Raw genomic sequence first — 20,201 nt, forward strand, 5'->3', positions numbered from 1 at the left:
ACATATCCCCAGGAGCCAGCAGTCCTCCTGGGGTGGGGGTGGGGGGTAAGACTGGCATCTGGGGATTCCCAGTGAAGCTAATGGATGGCTCTCTGTCTGACTGCCCCAGACAGAATCCTCTGGGCAGCTGGTGGACAACGTCAGGGTCCTGCCCAGAGCCTCGCTGGGCCAACAGCCAGCACTAGCTTTGCCCTTTCATGTGAAGAGCCAGACACCTACAAATTTATCCTTCTCCCCAACACACACACACACACACACACACACACACACACACACACACACAATCCCTTTCACCCCCAGGCCCTTAGCCAATAACTGACAGGCAGGGAGCATGAAACACCGACCCCACTGACTCAGGTGGGGACAACCCTGAGGTGCACTTAGAGCCCAGAGCTCTCACTCAGGACTTTGCGATCACACCAGGTTTGATGGCTTCCTACACGCCCTGGCAGCAGCTTCTTACTAAAGCAGAGCCCTACTCTCCAACCCTCTTCCCAGCGTCTGCTCAGCGAGCCCAACCAGACCTCTAGGAACCATGCCAATGGATGCAGACCTCCGGGTGTAGTGTCACAGCCCTACATGCCAACAGACAACCAACGGAGACCAGGCGTTTGCCGAAAAACTCCAGCGTGGAAGAGAGCCATCCACCAAGCCACGCGATGGGACAAGCCGGGCGTCACTGTCACCCCCCAGGTGCTAGAAAGCACGAGGGGGCGGGTAAGAAAGGGGGAAGTTACAACAGAAAGAAGCAAAGATCAGACTCACTGCGCAGCTAACATCGTGAACGGAACTTTCATCCTCCTCCTTCATGAGCACAGCCTCTCGGCTTCCAGGGGAGCTTCTCATTCCACGTGAGAAACTGCAGACAGATGGTTAATTACCTCCCACCACCTTGCAGTTCTTGGTGAAGCCTGCCCCCCATCCCTCTCCCTCTGCCTCGGTCCACTAAGGGCAATTTTGAAAACAGTCTTTGCATCGCCAGCTAATGCGTTGTGTCTCACCTGGAGCCGCTCAGACATAAGAAGGCACGAAATCCTGAGCCCCTCAGCCTTCACTCCTCCCCAGGCAGGCCTCAAAGACCTCGCAGGACTTAAATGTAATACGCACTTCTAAACGGGCTTTGCATTCCATCTTCCAGGCTAGACAGCATCTACCAGAGCGCTAACCATTTATGCCAAGTCGAAAGCACACTTTATAAATTTATTTTACACCAGCTGTGCATCTTTTTTCCACGTTACAGCAAATTAATATATTTTGGCAGGCTAAAATAAAGTCAAGCGCTCATTCGAAAGCCGACTTAATTGCTCCCTTTCTTAACAATTTTAATAAGGATTATATACTAACCATGATTTTGGTTCCAATTTTCTAGCATATTCCTTTCCTCCCACCCCTTAGATACACACACATGTGCATACACATATATAATTTCCGCACGATAGAATGCAGAGAAACATATTTGTCACAGAATGTTTGGAAAAATAACACACATACACACACTGCTGTGATTCCACCATCCAGCTGTGTCCACCTCGTTTTGAGAAGAACATTTTAAATTTACGTATTTCCTGATAATTCTATTCCCAGCTTATATTTATTCAGAAGTAAAACAGGAGCTGTGATCAAGGCTTTGCTTTTCAGAGATGTGGGTGATTCCTTGACACGTGTTGGGGAAATACGTGCATCACAGGTATCGAGATGGTGCAGCCCTAGCCGGTTAGCTCAGTGGGTAGAGCGTCAGCCCTCTGACTGAAGGGTCCTGGGTTCGATTCCGGTCAAAGGCACATACTTCCGTTGCAGGCTCAATCCCCGGCCCTGGTCAGGGCATATGCAGGAGGCAACCAATCAATGTGTCTCTCTCACATCGATGTTTGTCTCTCTCTCTCTTGCCCTCCCTCCCTTCCACTCTCTCTAAAAATCAGTGGGAAAATATCCTCTGGTGAGGATTAACAACAACATAAAAAGAGGTGGTGCAAAGATGAAATACAGTATTCCAGGTCCTCTTTATTTTTATAGCCAAATGCACAGAGTTCTGCCCCCAAGTTCAATTTTTGGGAAAGCACAGCAAATAGCAGGGCTGCTGGCAGCTGAGACAGAAAAGCACTCAGCCTCCACAGCTCCTACAGCGACGGGAAGCCCCAGGGACCAAGGCTAAATGTTTGGCCACTTCAGTTATTCTCTAATAATCTTTCTTTATGCTGAAATGTTGGTTTTGTTTTCCCCTTCTTCCTTCCATGCAATTCTTTTCCTTTTATGGTTAATGGGTGGGTGGGGCTGAGGTTGGGTTGATGGGGTGGTTGGGGGACTTGAAAGCATAAATCTTAAAGCCCTTAAATTTAATAACAAAAAGTTAACTCAATTATCCCCAAAGGTTTACTGAAGAACAGGCAGAATTTCTGTTAAAGATGGAGAAATAAGTTACATAGAAAGCAACAGATTTCATTATCTCCATTAATTTAATAAATATGCATTCACATGTGCTATATATACATACGTGTGCATGTAGATACTAGCTCCATGCTATTATCCTTCCCAGTGCTGAAGGAGATTTTTAACAGATATGTCGGTGGGGGTGGATATTTTGGAAGAGAGAGATGGAATAAAGGGGGCAGCACTGCTGTTGTCCAAAGTGAACTGTGGTTGCTTGCTAACCAGTGGTGCAGGGTGCTGTGAGCATCTACCCGGGAGTCCGCAAGCTCAGGTCTGTGAGACAAATCTGGCCCACCACCTGGTTTTATGCTGCTGGGAGTTTGGAGAGGCTTTTACTTTTATAGCTAGATGGCTGGGGGGAAAGAGCAAGAGAGGAATCAAAATTTGTGACACGAGAAAGTCCTATGAAATTCAAATTTCAGTGTTCATAAATGAAGTTTATGTAATGTCTATGGCTATTTCTGCACCCCAAGGGCAGAGCTCAGAGTTGTGATACAGACCTAGTTTGCTGACCCCTGGTTAGAGGAGGGAGACGTCACCTCTGCCCAAGCTCACGGTGAAGAAGTGACACATCTACCTTACTGCTCTGTAACCCTTTATGGCTCGTTTGGCCCTCCCAGCAGCTCTATGTGGGGAGAGAGAGAGAGAGCAGGTTTCATCATTCCCGCTTTTACAGCTGGGGAAACTGAGGCTCCGCCAAATCCAGATGCTTGCTCAAGGTTGGCAGCTCAGCAATGGCAGCCCCCAATTACAACTGTCCTGAGCCTGCACCTCATGGTGTAGAGACTAGAAAGATGTCAGTGCAACAGTAACACACGCACAGACAGACGTCCCCCATGGACAGGGGCACCACAAACAAGCCAGTCCTACTGGGCCCAGGTCAAAGGAGACTGAGGACAGGAGCTGTCTGGCCTGTTCCTATTTCTGGGCCTGAGGCAAGACACACCTATGCTTCCTGTAGTCTCTGAGAGCCTCAAAGTCCTGTCTGCGATATCTGTTCCTGATAAGAGTTTGAAGAATAAGTGGGATCATTATGAGAAGCAAATGAGTTAACTGTGTATGGTACTTAGCAAAGTGCCCGGTGCTTTGTGGTTGTGATGTTAACTTGTTTTCATTCACTGGATTGGGAACCTGCTGAGGTTTTAAAACGAGAACTGGTATGTATTTACCTTAGACAACTAGCAAGGCATAAAGGATGCCGTCATCCCTGAACATAAGATTAGTTAGACTTTCATACTAATACTATGAAGACATTCCATCTGTGGAACAAATTCTAGCTCCTTTAGCACAAAATTCCCCTATGTATTAGGCTCAGGAAATAAGATTCTTGTGCGCTCAAGTTATTTGGAATGAAAATTGTTAATTGGGTGTAAAAACTATTTTCACATTTGGGGAGAAATACATTAGGTTAAAATGGAGAATTAAGTAACTGAACTGAACATCTAAAACTCGCAGGGTTTTGGGGGTGGCGTCTTGGGAAAGAGGCAGGAAGGGGAAAGAACAGGAAAGAATTGTGAGGGGAGATTACCCAGACCAGTGACTAATCAGTCCAGTCATGAGGTCAGGGCCCTGCAAGTGGGCACAGTTTACACAGCCCCAGCAAAGCTGGAACCGAGGGTCTTTACGACTAATTATATTTAGTTTTAAATTCTAGCTCCCATCTTACTGGTGCAGAAACAGGCACTAATAAATAATGATTTGTCCAGGACTTGTGGTCCATTAACCAAATAGTGGGTGTCATCCACCTGGTGGTCCCTAACTCCTACACCTTGCTGACCGCCTTGTCCGGGGAATTCTGTTGGTTTCTATGCTGGATTTAGAAGATGCCTTCTTTTGGGTACCTTTGAGGCCTGAGTCTCAGGAGCTGTTTGCATTTGAATGGGAGGACCCAGACTTTAAAGGTAAGGACAGTACTGCTGAAGACTTCTCAGAGCCCACCTACCCTTCCACTGCATAATGACAAGCCACTCCAGTCTGTTGATGACCTTCACCAGTCTCAGCAAAGAACCCTCTGACAAAAATACTTATACTCTTGGGTTGGACAGAGATGACATTTCCCAAAAGAAAGCCTAAATGTCCTAGCCCTCTGTGATGGTTTTGGATTTGCATTATCTCCAGGACAAAGAAACTTGCTCCCAGGCAGGCGGGAAGCCGTCGCTAGGTTGGCAATGCCACCATCTGCCAGTGGCTAAGGGGATTCCCAGGAAATGGCCGGCTTTTGTAAGATCGGGGTTCCAAACTTTGGCGTGGTTGCAAAACCATTATGTGAGGGACAGATCGAGAGCCTTGGCTTTTGCCTGGGGACGCCGAAAGGCCTCCCAGACTATTAAGGAAAAGTTATGGACGGCCCCTGCCCTAGCCCTCCCAGGCTTGAGAAAGCTGCTTGACTTGCTTGTACATGAAATCCAAGCAATAGGACTGGGGGTCTTGACCCAGAATCTAGGGAACATTACAAGGCCAGTGACCTGCTTCTCAAAACAGCTGGACCCCGTGTCTCAGCGACGGCCGTTTGTCTAAGGGCCACGGCAGCTACCGGTGACCTTCCACCTGTCCCATCCTGGGACAGCCCCTCACAGTGCCTGCGTGTTGCCCTTACTAGAACAAAAGGGAAAATACCAGGACACTCTTTTAGGCAATCCTGATGTAATTCTCAGGACTATCTCTACTCTAAATCCAGCCACCCTGCTTCCCTCTGAGCCAGAGGGACCCCGAAACATGATTGTATTCAAATAACTGAACACGTCAATTCTAGCTGCCCAGCCCTGACTGACTGATCCCCTAAAGAATCCTGATCTCGAGATGTTTGAGGATGGAAGCAGCTTCATGGACACGGGAAACCAGAAAGAGGGGACAGTAGGTCTCCTGAAGGCCGTTTTGGAAGCTAATGAGGTTGCCATCAGACATGGCCAGGTCATCAGGAGGCCGATGGCTCAATCTCCCATGGAAATAATAAAGGAGATCAAGCTGCTGCCAAACTGACAGCTCAAACTAAACTCCCCATACCCCAGTAGCCACCCTTTCCTGACATGGACTTAAAGCTAGACCAGCCTGAATATTCCTCAGAGAACTTAGGAAGAGCAAAAGAATGGGGCTTTTCTACTCACCAGAATGATGGATGGATTAGCAATGAACAGGAAATCATTCTGATCCCAAAACACCTGATGGAGGAAACCGCTCCAGAGCACCCATTACAGATAGGATGCCACACGCCAATGGATTCAGAAATATATTACCGGGCAAGATATGCAGAGAACTGCTCAACAGATAATTCAAAAGATCATTAAGTGTGCCAGAAGTAACTCTAAAATAGGACCTCACCCAGGGGTCAGAGCGTTCCGGAGCTCAGGATTAGACTCTGGAGAAAGACAGTAGGCAAATTGGCTTTACTCTGATGCCCTAAACAACTATAAATTACCGGTGTCTGCTAGTCTTCACAGATGCTTTCGCAGGATGGGCCGGAGCATTCCCCTGCAGATCAGAGAAGACCTCGGAAGCAATTAAAGCCTTATTAAAAGAAATCACTCCTAGGTTTGGACTGTCCTCCTCTATTCAAAGTGACAATGGAAGTGCCTTTATTGCCACGGTGACCCAGAAAGTTTCTCAACGTTCAGGAATACAAAAGAAATTTCACGCTTCCTGGAGGCCACAATGTACCAGAAAATCAGAGAAGATGCACCACACTTTAAACCTTTGCTAAACTTTGCCAAGAGACTGGCATAAAATGGGATTGGCTATTGCCCTGCTTAGGATTGGAGTAGCCCCCAGGAGCAGGATTCAACTGAGTCCTTATGAAATATTATATGGAATGCCCTTCCTGTCTTAGAGAAAATCTTAGAAATGTTCATGTCCCAAAGACTAAATAATTAGACACTCTAAGGTAATCCTTGGGATTAACTTTAACTGCTGTTCATAAATTTTCTTCTAACAGGATGAAGTACCCCACAGATGTCCCATTACATTTCAACCACAGAGATTCAGTATCTTTAAAATCCTGGAAAAACAAATGTCCTGATGACCAACTTGAACCCATGTGGGTGAGCCCTTATCAGATTTTACTAACCACTCATTCTTCTGTGAACCTAGAGCCACGCCCTGGCTTCACCACTCTCAAGTTAAGCAGGCTCCAGACTTACTACCTACCACCCAAGTGACCGTATCATCAGAAACCACCACTCCACCACCTGAGGATTCCTGCGAGCCCACTGCAGACTGTAGGAAGCTCTTCAGAGGGAGAACATCTGAAAACCCGAGCTAGACTTCACCAAAATGAAGAAGACCCTCTGGCTGAGATCCAAGATGACGGTTTGTGTTCTAATCTCTAACTTTCTCGTTTCAATTTCCACCTGTTACAGGCGATGCCTCCCTGCCGTGGGCCACCACCTATGCAGGAATACATAACCAGTCTGACCACTGGGTCTGTGGACTATTGCCTGGGTCTAGTGCGGAAGGGATGCCTTGGATAAGACACACATTCAACATCTCAGATTGGGAACGATGGATGGAGCAAGTCACCAAAGGTAAGTTGTGTTTCCTCTCCTCCACTCCACATTCAAGAGACCACATGCCCCAAATCCAACAAGAATATTGTACATATACCCCTGCTTAGGAGGCCAATATTATTAATCTGTTAATCCATATGACTGCAACCATAGACCAGGTTGGTAACATTTCCTATGTGGATGCATTCACTCACTGGCTCACTTCTCTTCCTTCCCAGCCACTGGGGAATGTCCATATTAGGTTTGCTTCTTTGTGGCTTCTTTGGGATACTAATTGGGTGTTGCTATTTAGTCCTGACGACTAAAACTAGCAACCAATAATCATTCAAACCTCAGACCCTTGGTCTGGACCCAGTAATATTTTCAATTACATGTAAAACAGTTTCATTCCTCTAACCGTCAAACTGTGTTCCTTCTCAGCAGGAAGCAGCTAGAGTAGGCATCACCCCTTCTCTCTCAAGATTGAGGAATGAGCAAAAGAAAGGAAGGAATTAAAACTAAAACTGAGTGACCTTCTCTCTCTCTCTCTCTCTCTCTCTCTCTCTCTCTCTCTCTCTCTCTCAGAGACCTAGCCTTGCCCCAGATAATCAGCCACCCCCAAGGCAGCAGGAGACAGTAGCCCCGACCTGACTAATGGTCACACAGTTTGGACCTCTGGCAGGTGAAAGATCACATTTCGACCTAAGTTATGTTTTAGCTCCTGAGCCCTAAGGTGAAAGGACCCTCTGACTACTTTCCCATGAGACCAACAGGGACACTGGGGAAAAACCCTCAGAGCTGTCCTCAAGTCCTAAAGAAATGATTTATTACCTTTCCCTCACCTCTGACCAATCAGCTCCCAGCACGACCCCGAGCCCCTAACCCGTGGTATCTTGTGATTTTTGCCCTATATCATCTCTAACCTACACATTATCAGGGCGTCGGTTTGTTTAGAGTACAAGCTCCCGGTCTCCATATTGGCCAATTTAATATTAAACTAGTTTTTTCTTTCTAAACTGCAAACTCCCTCCTGTGCATTTCTTTGGGCCAGTGTGTGCAGGCAGGCAGACCCGAGGGAAAACATTCAGGTTCTGGGAACAAAGCCACCAGATTTAAGAACTGATCCATTCATCTTACTCTACTTTCCATTTTTCGCACTAATAATTTCTTCTTTTGGATAGAAAATATTTACTCAAAAAGAACGTTTCCCTTTAGGATTATTGTGACATTGTACACCCACACCACCAAATATCCAAATGTGCTAACAATTTGAAACAAATGGGGGAGGGGGGAACCCTTCTGACATGAAATTATTTCGCACTCTAAGGAAATAAGCACTCTTCTGGTGGATATAATACAATAGGACAGTGTTTTTAAACTGCATGTCAGGACTCGTTCATTAGTGCTGAAATTAGTTGAGTGGACCCACAACCACAACTATAATAATAAAAGTGTCATATGCTAATTAGACCGGACAACCTTCCAGACAAAGCCAGGGCTTCGAGGGAAGCCCAGGTCCCGGGTGCCAGAGGGAAGCCAGTGCCGGCAGCTGGGGGAAGGAAGGCCTACTCTTGCACGAATTTCGTGCATTGGGCCTCTAGTAGAATAGAAAATATCAGAGTGTATTACACATAATGAAGGACATGTATTTTTAAAACTTTTGTTTCAGTGATTTGTGCATGCATGTATGTGCACGTGTGTTTGTTTGCATACATTTACCTATATTGCTAGGACATGGTGTAAATTGTATTCTCACTAGGGATCATGAAGTCTAACCGTGTCCAAAACAGAGACTAAGCCACTTCTTTAAAATAAGGTGTCCCTGTTAATTAATACAGAATTGATCTCCAATTACAAAATTTACCAAAAGTCAGAAACAAATGATTACAGTGTTCAGAATGATGGCTAATCATTTTCTTTATGAAATAAAACATTGCTGTGTTTTTCACATTAACCAGTCCACATGGAGTAGACGAGGAGGAGGCTGTAGAGGAAACTTAGTGGGCAGGGATGGCTTTTACCACCACCACACTTTAAAAACCTCCCACGATCGCTTTGCATATATCAAAATAAGATATTTCTATTCCCCCCAAAATTATATTTCATAAAAAGTTGCCTTAAATGTGAATCCATATAAAGTCTCTCATATTATGAGGTGTTCTCTCAATTACTTTTGCTGAATGCCAAAAAGCAAAAACCCTATTATCTCCAAGATACCAGAATTTAAAATCAAGTAATTCATTGACACTGGATGTGATAGCAACTAATTTTAAAGAAAGAAACTATGTCAAAACATATTACCTGATAAGACTGAAGATTTCATGAAAAGGGGATGTCTGTTTCAAAGGTTACTTGAGCCCTAACCGGTTTGGCTCAGTGGATAGAGCGTCAGCCTGCAGACTCAAGGGTCCCAGGTTCAATTCCGGTCAAAGGCATGTACCTTGGTTGCAGGCACATCCCCAATAGTGGGTGTGCAGGAGGCAGCTGATTGATGTTTCTCTCTTATGGATGTTTCTAACTCTCTCTCTCTCTCCCTTCCTCTCTGTAAAAAATCAATAAAATATATATTTTTTTAAAAGGTTACTTGAGAACTATTTGGAGAAGATAGCCTGAAACAAACTCAATCAGTACTAGACAGGGATGCTTATGGAGGTCACATGATTGAAATAGGATAGAGGAAGGAAGGAAGGAAGGAAGGAAGGAAGGAAGGAAGGAAGGAAGGAAGGAAGGCAGGCCAAGATTTCATCACCAGCTTAGGTAAACATTCTTTGCCAATTGCTTGCATTGTATGTACTTATACAAATCACACAGAACTACTGGATTGTGAAGATCATGAATAAACACCTATAAGAAGGAAAAAAACCCTAAATGTTTTTATGTTATGTGAATGGGCACACAGTGCTTGGAATAAAGGTTGTAGTAGCAGCATCATACAGAAATTCAAGAAGAAAAATATTTCAAATGTTAGATAGAAACAAATATGCCAAAAGTAGCCTAATAATGAAAAGACTCTTAAGTCAAAGAAGTATGTGAAACATTTGAATAAATGATTTCATAGAATGTGAAAGTAGAAGGATGCCATATTTCTAAATTAATTTTATATAATGTGACTTTCAATATATGCAAGTAAATTAATAAATGTAAGTAGACATTTCACGCTTTACCTCCTGAAAATGTATCTATTCTAGTTGGTATAAAACCTTTTTAAAAACCTTCTCCTGAAAAAATTGGGGACCACTTTATAATTAAGGGTACTTTATACATGTGCATACATGGTCATCTGCATTCCAGATTACTGAGGATTGTCGATAGTTGGCTTGTGAGTGAACTGAACTGTAGGTCGCTGTTGCAATACATTAAAATTCCCAAGTTAAAAAACCAATAACTGCTATCAAGCCAATTCTCATCCATTAAAAAATTCTTTCTGCTCTCTCTGTGCCATGTGAAACAGAGGCTGGTGCTGCCCTGCCTCATGTCCCCTCAGCCCACTTCTGAATACAGTTGATGGACAGCTCCCCTACACACCAACCGCTCCCCGCCCCCAGCGCACTCTGCCTCTCTGCTGATCTGCCCAGGGGCTTTCTCTGATGCCCCTGGAACTAGGTTGGCAGCCTTCAAGTGCTGGGAATTTCTGCCCCCATTGTTAAGTGGTGGATAAACATCCCAGGTTGCCCACAACTTGGTGCACAATCGTAAGTTCATTCTACACAAGACCAGCAGAACGGAGCCTCATTTGCCCACTATGGTAATCTGCTCATTAGCCTACCTCTTTTTAAAATATCTATATAATAAAAGCCTAAGCGACTGTTACGGTGAAATGACCAGAACAACCAGTTGCTATGATGCGCACTGACTACCAGGGGGCAGACGCTCAATGCAGGAGCTGCCCCTGGTGGTCAGTGCGCTCCCATAGGGGGAGTGCTGCTCAGCCAGAAGCCAAGTTCGTGGCCTGCAAGTGCAGCAGCAGTGGCAGGAGCCTCTCCTGCCTCCCTGGCAGCGCTAAGGAGCATCCAGCTGAGTGGTAAGGAGCAGCGAGCAGGCGGGCGGTAAGGAGCGAGGAGTCCCAGACTGTGAGAGGGATGTCCAACTGCCGGCTTAGGCCAATCCCACGAGGGGTCCCAGATTGAGAGAGGGCACAGGCCGGGCTGAGGGTCCCCTCCCAGTGCACAAATTTCATGCACCGGGCCTCTAATATATATTTCAGAGAGGAAGGGAGAATGAGAGAGAGATAGAAACATCAATGATGAGAGAGTATCATGGATAAGCTGCCTTCTACACACCCGCTACTGGTGATCAAGCCCACAACTCAGGCAAGTGCCCTGACTGGGAATTGAACCGTGACCTCCTTGTTCATAGGTCGATGCTCAACCACTGAGCCACATCAACTGGGCAAGCCTACCTCTGATTGGCTTTCTTTCCTCCAAAAATTTGTCTTATTTTTCCACCTTCTCTCTTATGCTTCTTAGGATCACCTCCCAAATACTAGTAAACTACTTGTCTCAGGCCCTGCATGCATTAATTATTTCAGCATCCTGTGGCTATTTTGTGTTCTCTTTGAAAAACAACTGTCTGTAGAAATCAAAGTAAAAGAGCTTTACACACATTCTTTACACCTGAATTACTTAGATCTTTGGAAATGTCTCATGCATTTCTTTCAGTAAGTGTTCGATGATCCCATACTAATGCAAAAAGCATTTCTGTTGTAGGGTATACCCAGATAAACAAAAAACAGTGCCTCAGAATGGGACTCCTGAGAACGGGACATGAGACATGGAGGAAGAAAAGAAGCCCCATAACTAAAGGAGATACAGACAGCAGAAGAGTGTGTGGCACTTCCAGCTGACTGGTATTTCTCACCACCCAGACAGAGCCACTCTTCAAGTTTTCTAATCTAAATGTCTGATTGAGGATAGCATCTTTTTATAAATGCAGCACTGACTCACACCCAGCACACACAGGTCAGCCCCAAAATGGTGGTACATGGTGATACAGCTTTGTGGGCCACTGATTCAGAACCAAAAGGCAAAGCATCTCATTGCAGGGTCCCTCAGTGACCGCTCCATCTGTCAGGTGCCATAGGACATGGCCAGGTGAAGCAAGGAACCACTGAGGCTCCTCTGCTGTTCCTCAGTCATGCCAAGCACATTCCCCCCTGAGGCCCTTGGCTCTTGATAGTCTGTCTAGAAGGTCCTTCCCCCAGTTATCCACATGGCTCACTCCTTCAGACCTTTCAGCTCTCTGCTCCAGGCCTTCCCTGATCACCCCATGTAAAGTAGCATCACCTCCTACGTTGTCACATTCTATTGCCTTCCCTGCTTTATTCTTCAGAGCACTTACCACCACCTGACATATTATATATTTGCTTATTTATTTTCAATCTCCTCCCACTAAGAGGTTGTCAACAGCAGGGACTTACTCTCCCTCACATGCCCCCTTCACCTTGCTGCATCCCTTTCACCTAAGAGGGTATCTGGCCCAGAGAAGGTGTTGAGTGAACATTTGTTGGAAGAAAGAGTAAATGATTTCATCATTAGATCCTTAAAATCATCACCCATCATAGTTGAAGTTCCAAAAAACTCGTCTGGAATCACGACACAGCCCTTAACTCAAGGGTCTAAAGCAGGGGTGGGCAAACTTTTTGACTCAAGGGTCACAATGGGTTCTTAAACTGGACCGGAGGGCCGGAACAAAAGCATGGATGGAGTGTTTGTGTGAACTAATATAAATTCAAAGTAAAGGAGCGGAGGGGAGAGCAAGAGAACCGGATAGAACAGCCGGATCTGGCCCGCGGGCCGTAGTTTGCCCAAGGCTGGTCTAAAGTGTACACAATTGTTTTGTGAAAAAAAATTGTTTTGGTAAAACTACAACATATGTAGCGGGTGTGAAAAAATAAAATCATTTAATCCTATCATAGACTTGTGAAGGCCATGGGATGCAATTCATTTAATGTCCACAGTGTAAATAAGAAACTCTGAAATTTTAAATCTTAGCTACTATACCTACCTTACTAAAAAAATGAATTTATTTATGTATTTATGTGACACATATTTATTGATGGATATGTTGTTGGGTGAAGCATTATGTTTGATTTTTCTTTTGAAAAATCGACTTTATACTTCACTGTAAAGCTATATCCTACTGTTATAAATAGGAAAAGCTCATCTTTTTAAACACACTTATGCTTTTGCCACTATTTTACCATAAGCTTTATTTATTTAGGTCAGCAACTCCTGAGAGAGAATAGTCGCAGGGAATGTTCCACAGCTAGAGTCTTTTATTCAGCTAATTTTAAAGGTAAATATTTTTCTTTTCATTAAATTTAAGGGAAGGAGGAACCACAAATGTACTGAACAACATTTAATGCTCACTATCACAAAAATTACATAAGGAGGAGACAAACTCTAATTACACAGGGTTCCACACAAACTCATGCTCTCCAAGTGCAGGAGATCCTCATCATTGGATGATAATCTTTTATTCACCCTTAACTGACTCGCTGCTGCATTTCCACGGTCTTTGTGATTCTCCTCATCTGCCCATCTTTTTTTTGACATTACACTTAGAATATTATGGCCAAATTCCTTTAGTTCCACCTCCAAAATCCCATGCTTCTGTCTCCAGAGTCTTTCCTTTGCCTTTATCCACGGTGCTTCTTCCATCTTCTTGAAGATCCCATTTCATCAGTTGAGCTTCTCCCTTACATTTTCAATCTCTCTTACCTTCAACAGATTCTTCTCCTCTACTTTTAATGTAGACTCAAGTCTTCCTATACTAAAAATGCTACTTTCCCTCCATATGCCATTACTTGGACACATCAAACTCTCCTTCCCCCATTCCATTTAACTAATTTAAAAAGAAGTCTGTCTTCGCTGTTGTTCATGTACATCACCTCTCATAGCCTGGCTGCCACTTCCACCTACCTCAGAGATAACTGGGGAAAGCCAGGCATCAGAGCCAATGGTTTTTCCTTTGTTGCAACCTCACCCCCACTGTATGAGTGATGAATGATGGTACGGCTACCAGTGGGAGTGGGGTTCTTGGTATACCGCTGGAATAAGAATTTCCAAAGGACCCCACAGAAGGATGAGGTATTGTAGACGGTTTTATTCCCATTTCCCCTTGTTCCGCCAAGAAAGAAGTGTAGCTGGGCCTTCAATAGGGCTAGAATAAAAGCCAGTGTCCAGTTTCCGTTCCAGTTTGGAGCAGTGTCCAGTCCAGCATCAGGCTAGCATAGTTTGTGTTCCCCATTGCAGTCCACCAGTCCCTTGCATGTCGGTCCGCAGGGCCACATGGCTATGGAGGAAACATCGGAAAACGCAAGGAAGCAGGAACAAAAGGGCCCCATGAGCCAAGAGTCAAGTGGAACAAGAGTTCGAATTCCTTTGTTTAGGGGATTACATATTCCCAAATTTTCATGCACTTGCAGTGGCTCCACCTGCTCTCGCCAATGAGCTCTGTTTCCAGATTTGACTGACCTTGTCTAGTCACCCCAACCTCACTGTGCTTGCATACATCTTCCCTTTGTTGGATCCCTTCCTCCGGTGATCTTCGGGGAATGGGCCAGTTGTTCCCGAGGCGTGCACAGTTGCAGCTTCCTGGTGAAGTTGCCCAAATGAGATGCCTATAATGCTGGCCTTCCTTTTGCTGCTATCAGTAGCTCCCCTCACCTTTCCTAGCTTCCATGACAACATACTACTCCCACCATTTTTTCCCAGCTGCCCTTTGTTTAATATTGTTCTCCTCTTCCCCTCTAACATACAGACATCCCCCAAGGACCCCACCTTTACCCTTTGCTTCTTCTCACTCCATTTTCTTTACTGGCCATTCCTGAGACATCAAAATTGCTTTTAAGTGATGACTTACTAACCTCTCTTTGTAACTCTAACCTCTTTCCAAAGACCAACACCTGTATTCTAGTCCCTTCACTTGGACAAACCTGTCATGCCTAAAATGAAATTTCTTTTTGCCTCTCTTTCTCACCCTCCTTTGAACCTTCTGACAGTGACCCAATCATGCTCTCAGCTGAGCCTGACAATGACCTTTGACTTCCCTGCTATAAGATCATCACTCTAAAGCACAGATCTGATCCTGTCAACCCTCCTCCTCCTCCTCAGAAACCTTCCATGGCTCCCTGGTACTTACTGAATAAAATCTGCATGCAAGTTGCTCCACAATCTTGAAAGAACCTCTCTTTCTCAACTCATTACCTCTCCCATTACATCTCTTGATATTTCCTGTGCTCAGCCAAAGCACACCATTCTTTGTTCTCTGTGCAGGCACACACCTTTCCACCACTAGGCCTGTGCTACAGGTTCCTCCCCAAGTATGCCCCTCCTTCCCTGCCACCCCAAATGCCACTTGTATAAATCCAGCTCAGCTTCTATCTCTTCCACGTAACCTTCCCTGATTCTTCCATTTGAAGTAATTGGCGTATCTTGTGAACTCCAACAGCACTGCAGAAATATGGCTTCTTAAGCATTTTCCAACATTTTTATAGATAGTTACATGCAACATGCCCTGTCTCCCCTTCCAGACCATGAACTTCCTCTGAGCAGGATCTAAATTTCCTTATTCTTCAAATTTCTAGCTCTCCCAACATCTCCCAAACCCTTTCCAAAGGTATCCAGTGCCTGAGATGTAGTAGGCAATTCACAAATATTTGAAAGTTCATGATGGTAACCCAAAGGGTTAACTATGGATTTTTAGGCTTGAAATTATCTCAAGTTTAGCAACAATCACTTTTCCCTTATAGAATACAAGTCCCATCTCCCCCATAGTTTATCCCTTTTGGCCCCACAGGTCAGTTTGCTAATGTCTTTTATTTCCAAGTCTTCTGAAGAACAAACTTCTTTAAGAGATGCAATAATGAAAAAGAAAAGCATTAATGTTGCTGTAGGTGAAGAGAACACATCCATCTAAAACAAATGGCTGGCTGCAGGCTACAACAAAAGGTACAACTGTGTCCTAGACTGAATTACAGGATTCATGCTGCCGCAATAACCTCGCTAGTCCAACCTTTAGAAAAGCCAGGCATTGCATTTTACAATCATCACATTTGCATTAGAAAGGAAATCACTAATTCCAGAGACATCAGTTATGCTGTTGTATAATTCTTCTTCTTCTATCCAGTTTATTTACCTTGGCAATTTCTAATATTCTTAACCTTTCTTGTCAGGCATTTACATCGCTGGATTTTACATGCAAATATAAACACAATAACTTAAAAAAAAAAAGAAAGCCAACCTCTTAGAATGCCTTTTAAATTCCTTAAGTACTTTTCTCAGAAAGAAATTGGCAGAACAAATAAGAAAGTAAAGAACTAAGATTCAAAATTCATTTTTATAAATCTATCCTTAAATCCTGGATGAGCTCCAACAACCTCACATTAAAATTTTAGAAGGTTTGACTTGAAGGACATAGGGAAGTTTAATGTTCACAGTTTCAAGAGCACCTGGTCTATCGATCATCATTAATAAAGAGAAGATAACTGGGGAGAAAAAAACACATGTGGGTAGACAATGATATCATGTAACTTTTGCTAAAATTAAACAAATTTTGTTTTCAAAGAAAAAGAAAGAAACCTCTGATACCAATGTGGTGGATATTTATCTGTGTGGCTCTGAGTGCTACCAAGAGGACCCGGGCAGCCAGTTTGGATTCTGACAGCAATGCAGTGGAATTTCAGATGTTATAGTTCAAATATGTGCTACACAGGTTAATCTAGTCACACCGAATTTTAATAAGGAAGTATCAATATATCAAATTAAAGGTGTATTCATTCCCACAGATACCACAGGAGACAGACAGGCGCTGGGAAGTCAAACTGCAGTGGGCACACATACGAATATGCTCTCTTGCTTCCTCTCTCCCGACCCCACGCAAGCCTGTCTTTATTACGCAGAGACAATCAAACAGCTACAGGATCTAGATTCAGTTCTTGGTCCTGGTTCCCACTGAGTGACTTATTGCTGGCCTGCCATTTGCCAAATTCCCTATTCACAGGCTACACGGATGGGAAAGCAGGTTCACCCACCTGGGACCCCATCACCTTGGGTCTTGGGGGATTTCAGTTCCCCAATGATATGTGGCACCACCTAGCCATTGTGAAAGCTGGGAGAGTGGATGTCTCAAGCAATAGAAATGAAGTATCCCTTTTCCTGAGGAAAACGCCCTGCCTAGGTGACCCACGGGGTACCAAACATTGCTCAGTACGATCTTTTTCTTCTTTTTCACACCTCCACCCTGACCAAATCTCTCTACACAAACCTCCAGAGTTCATTCTACAAGAACCAGCAGAAAGACCACCCATTCTTCAGACATTAGGTTTCCAGCGTTTAAATGTGGAGTGGGAAGGTCTAGTTGACATTGAAAGTTGTGGGGATTGAGAGAGGACTGTGGCCATTCAAGACCCTTCTCCTCCAGCTCAGACACAAGATAAACAATGGAAACTGCAGAGTCAGGGCGGCTGAGACCCTTATGGAGCAGGGGCTGAGGAAAGAAGTGTCACAGGACAGAGGCTCCCTTCAAAACCAGGGACACCTGCAAGCCCAGAGTGGGTAACCATGATCCCATTTCCCTGCCATGCGCCCAAAGCCCCGTGCACACTTCCACATCCCCGTGTCCAGAGGCCAGAGAAAAGGCAAGCGAGAATCCCTACACCCGGCCATCCACACGCAGGAGCAGAACAGAGACCGTGCTCAGAGTTGCTGGGTCAGAATAACAGACGCTGTCCCACAGCCGGCGGTGACAGCGAGTCAGGGCTCCCGCAGACCGCTAGGCTCGGAGCGCAGTTGGCGGAGCGTGGATGCAACCACACGAGTACACACACTCTCACACGGGATTTTACAAACCCGCCCCTGCCCTGCGGACTCCCTCCGCACTCACACACCAAGTGCATCCTGCCCACTTCATCCTTGCCATCACATACTCTTGCTCCCTCAGAGTCAGTGGAGAGATGAGGGATCCTAGCAGGGATGCCTGAAATGCCATCCCCCAGCACCTTCGGTTCCCCCCTCCCCAATCCCTTTGGCTGTACCTTTTACACACACACACACACACACACACACACACACACACACACACACTCCTGCCACGTCTGTCATCATGCCTGCCCGCTGCCCCCAAAGCCCCGCGTCTCCAGGACCCCAGGCGTTCCTACCTTCAACTCCCCCTTCCCCCGCCCCGCTGGCTCGGTGGCTAAAGGAACTGCCCCCTGGATGTCGCCGGCTGTCCCCGCTCGTGGGCACTATTGTTCCACGCAGCCCCTCTTGCACCCGTGGGCGCTCTTCGGAGAGGATTCCGGTTCCGTCGGGGGCGGCATCACGGCCGGGCACCCCCATTCACCCACCCCTCCCAGGCGGTGGTACCTTGCCTGACAGCTGGGTCCGCGGGCCCGCGGGAGCAGGCGGCGCTACTGACCGCGCGGGTGCCAAGCCAGGGAATAAAGCTCCGCTCCAGGCGCTCCTACCTCCAGCGCCACCATCTTCTCCCGCCGCTCCTGCCGCCGCCGCCGCCGCCGGGACCGCAGCCGCCCTCGCCCTGCTCCGGCTCGGGCTCCGCAGCCGCCGCTCCGGCCCCTCCGGTCCCGCGGCCCCACCCCCTTCTCCCCACCCTCCCGCCCCGCGTGACGCGCACCCGGGCGAGCCGGCCCGCCTGCTCCGGAGGGCGCGCGGGGGGAGCGCGCGCACACGCCCGGTGCTAGTAGCGCCCCTGCCTCCCACGCCCACCCGCGTGCGCGCGCGGCGCGAGCCCGAGGCCGCGGGGCGGTGTCCTCCACTGAGCGCCGGCCCGCAGAGCCCCAGCCCCGGTGCGGGTGGGCGTGCGGGGCGCTGGTACCTCTCGCCGCCCCTCGCACCCCGCCTGTCGCCTGAGATCCCCCTCCCTCCTCCAGCTCCAGGCTGGGAGCACGCGGCGGGAAATGCGGCCGCATCCCCGAGGGGATTAACGGGGACCTCCACCCTCCTCGGCCGCAGCCTAAGGGGGTCCCCGGTTTCTGAAGCAGCAGCTGTGGCCAACCTCTGAGCGCAGGGACAGACCACGCTGCAGGACCACGAAGCAGGGCGGCCGCGTCGGCTCCTGCGGTGTGTTCTCAGCCCTTAGTTACTTCGAGCTTTCCCGCTCCCAGGCTCCTTAAATACTGCCTGCACCTCCCGGCCCGGCGGCCCCAGGAGCGCCCTCAGAAAAGGGGGTTGACGTGGTCTCTGGAAGGCACTGCAGTGCGGCGCCTTTGCCGCTAGGGGGCGAGCCTATTGGGTTTGGACCGGAGCAGCGCTGGTAGCGTTTTCAGCCTTGGAGGGGAACTGCCCAGTCTTGCAGGCAAAGCAGAGAGCTTCTGGATGATGCTGCTAGGAAAAGCTCGACTTGATTTTTCTGCCCACTTCTCAGTTCCGGTTGATCAGAACTTAACGCGCATGTGAGCCTGGCTTAGGGCATCAGCCCTCGATGTGGTTGAGAGGGAGGGAGGGGACCTTTGCAAGCAGGGACCAGGTGGCAGGTGCTGTCTGTGCCTTAATGAAAAGCAGTGCTCTGGACAGGCCACGGGAGACCTGGGTTCTGGCGCCAGCCTCCCCTGTAATTGGCGGGGTAATATGAGCCAAATCACTACCCCGCGTTGGGACACAGGTTTCTCAGTAATAATAAGTTACTAGTATATTTACACAAAGCCTTATACTTTGCAAAGCCCTCTTCATGCACATATTCTTAGTAAAATGAAGATGAGCCTTGATGATCCAGATCCGTTGGAAATGGATCTTTTACCAGACCGTCTTTCCATATTACTCAAAGCACAATGCCTCCAGAAAAATCGGGGGAGTAACCTGAAGCATTCTCAAAGTCATATGTTTTAGCTTTAAAATTCGTATGAATTTTGCATTCTACTCCATAATAAATCTTTTTTCTCTAATAAGGAAAAAAACACACAACAGCTTCCCCTTCTCCCAAAATATCTTTTAGTAAAGTTGAACTATTCTATTTCAGACAGATGTATCATGCTTGTCCTGTGACATTGCATATTCATTTTTTTTCAGTAAATATTTACTAGGCATGTATTCCAGAGACAGTCCTTGTTCTCCCAGAGCCCACAGTGCCCTGGAAGAAACAGGTATTTACCAATCAGACTAATAATTAAGTGCAGCTATGATAAATTCTCCACTGCAAAGGTGCTAAGGGTTCCCAGGGAAATCTAATCTGGACTCCGGGGTTAGGTAAGGCTTTCCAAGGAAATGCCATTTCAGGTTGCCCAGGAGAGAGAAGAAAATGTGCAGAAGCCCACCAGGTGGGGCTGAAGTCAGAGCAAGT

General features: G+C 46.5%; 1 protein-coding gene across 7 annotated transcripts in view; it reads right to left on the bottom strand.

The window, feature by feature from the left end:
- Positions 1 to 19,014, bottom strand: part of APBA1 (amyloid beta precursor protein binding family A member 1) — a 203,535-nt gene extending 184,521 nt beyond the window's left edge. For 4 of the 7 annotated variants that reach the window (XM_080670111.1, XM_080670110.1, XM_080670104.1 and 1 more), the window contains exon 1: positions 18,272 to 18,490. The gene's annotated coding sequence lies outside the window, so the exon portion shown is untranslated. Of the gene's footprint in view, positions 1 to 18,271; positions 18,504 to 18,920 lie in introns of those variants that run through there. The other 3 variants (XM_080670108.1, XM_080670105.1, XM_080670107.1) reach the window with 3 other exon arrangements.
- Positions 19,015 to 20,201: the final 1,187 nt, after the last annotated feature.

Source organism: Plecotus auritus (genome assembly GCF_963455305.1).
Source record: "Plecotus auritus genome assembly, chromosome: 5".
Classification (NCBI taxonomy): domain Eukaryota; kingdom Metazoa; phylum Chordata; class Mammalia; order Chiroptera; family Vespertilionidae; genus Plecotus; species Plecotus auritus.